This window comes from Schistosoma mansoni, chromosome 1 (genome assembly GCF_000237925.1).
Source record: "Schistosoma mansoni strain Puerto Rico chromosome 1, complete genome".
Lineage (NCBI taxonomy): Eukaryota > Metazoa > Platyhelminthes > Trematoda > Strigeidida > Schistosomatidae > Schistosoma > Schistosoma mansoni.
The window spans coordinates 19270390-19272769 of record NC_031495.1 but is presented as its reverse complement, the minus strand read 5'-3'; the positions used below and the strand labels follow the sequence as shown (position 1 = coordinate 19272769).

Below are 2380 nucleotides of genomic sequence, written 5' to 3'. Positions count from 1 at the left end.
GAAAACAACTATCTAAGAATTCCTGGTTTTTGATCTCAAAAACTTCAATTTGGTTCTCATATACAGAAAAAAAGCAAGTATTCGAGAGAGTTTTCACTAATTATCATTATTTTATAAATGGAATCCGACACAATACAGAGTATTGATTTATTACACTTTTTTTCTACGAACTGAATACAAAATCGTAATGCGAGCCTGAAGTAAGTTTTGTTTATCTTATAATTATCAACGTACACATTCTTAAACGGCCGGAATCCGATTAACCTAAAAGATTGAACAAAACTGATATTGTAAGCAAAGATGGATAACGGCTAGCAGTGGAGTTCAGGTCGCGCGTTTCGTCCTATTTGGGACTCGTCAGCTGGATGTACCTGCATCTCAGAGTTGATGTTCACTCTGGGAAGATCCATACAAGTAATACTAAGTGAACTTAAACTTCTGCCCATTGCACAAGCAAGTGGCTATGAGGAATCAGTAGCTGAGTGGATAACGCGATGGCGTTTGAAGCGAGCAGTACTGGGTTCGAGTCCCAGAGTGAACATCAACTCTAAGATGCAGGTACATCCAGCTGACGAGTTTCGAATAGGACGAAACGCGCGTCCTGGATTCCATTGCTAGACACTATCCATCTTTGCTTACAACACTTGTGAAATAAGGCTATATAGAGGCAATACGCACAGTATGCACATATACCAATAAGAGACTGACCAGTTGCAGTCCTAAACATCAATGGGAAGATTCAAATAAGTTATACTAAGTGAACTTAAAACTGATATTGATTTACAACAATTGAGTTCTTTTGAAAATATAGCGAAAAGTCTAAACATTATTTTATTAAAACTTGTTAAGTTTCTTTATTGTTCAATGAATTCTAAACCATAATCATTCTTTATGTTAAGTGGTAGATGAAAATAAAATTTTTTAGAAATTCAATAGCAATTATCTACTTGAAAACATGGTAATATTTAGCAGTTTCATAACGGAATAAATGTAGTTGAGAACTGGTACCGTGGATTGCACTTATTAACTTACACAGTTATAATTAATATTCAGTGATTGTTTATTAAACATTAGAGTCACTAATATTTCTATTGTATGCTGATTTTAAATGGCTGAACATGTTTCCATCAAGTTATAAGACAATACTTTAGGATAAACGATTACATTTTCATCCATAAATGTGATGTATACATAAATTTGGTAATAAATAAGCGTTCAAAGGGACCTATTAAGTTGAAATAATTTGAGTAGAAATCTGATAGATTTACGGCAATCGATAATCTGGTCATTCGATCTAGTGAGTTGCGTCATATCACAACTCATTAGCTGCACTAAATAAAATACTAAACGTTAATGTCAAAGCGTATAATCTTTCAACATTGGTGAAAAATATTTCGTTAATTATTTAGTCAGCCCTATCATTACCAATCTTCACATTTTCTATGACTGATTGCGTCACAGTTCTTTTACCTTTTTCATTTTTATAAAAGTTGAACTTGTATTCTTGCGAAAAGTGAGTGAACTCAACTGACTTGTGAATGTTTCTCACGAAATTTCACTTATAAAACCTTTTATTTATTGCATATGTTGAAGATTTCGGGCACAATATGGAATAAATTTACTTTATGTTACAATATTCTTAGTGTCTAACTTACAGTGGATCATTTAGTTTATATTTTTGTCCGCTATGCAGAATAGTGAAGCCCAAATTCATGTCTGCTTCCACTGTGACACGTTAGTCAGTTATAAACCTAGAGCCTGATACAAAGTGTTTTAAATCAAGTCTTCAAATATCGTCAACACAGTGAGATGAAATTAAAAGGATAAATAGTCGATAAATATCCGAAATATCAAAGTACGTCTCTTAAACAACGGATGGATTAGGGGATTAAGTGATTAAATATATGAAATAATGAAGTCTTAGGGAGAGATAAAGAGTATATGCATCTGTGCCATAGTGACCGATTCTTATCCACGTCACAAAACGTGATGTCGTATTTATGGTTAATTTCAATTCACATCGTTAAGTGGAAAAAACAGTATATTTTTGGTAAAATCAACAAGCGTAAAAATAAACAGTGAAAGTATTTCTAAAATATTATTTTCACTACTCATGAGTAACAGTCAAATTTAATTATTGGACTGCCCAAACTAAACATCAATGCTGACTAGTCACGTAACGATGGTTCAACTGTTTTTACTCGTAATTGTTAATGTTTAATTCCATAAAACACATGATAGTAAAACTGCTTAGTCAATGCTTATACTTGTATTGGGCAAAGTTTCATCAAGCGAATTTATTAATACATCTTAGTCCTACAGGAGGTCCGTTGCAACCGGAATAGCTCAATGGTAATGTCTTTGACTATGAGGCTTGGTG

The 2380-nt window shown here is 33.2% G+C and overlaps 1 non-coding gene across 1 annotated transcript; it reads left to right on the top strand.

Moving 5' to 3' along the window:
- The first annotated feature begins 471 nt into the window (after positions 1-471).
- Positions 472-538, top strand: Smp_tRNA_01962_Gln_TTG.1.1. Its single transcript has one exon. It is a non-coding gene (tRNA).
- The last annotated feature ends 1842 nt before the right edge of the window (positions 539-2380 follow it).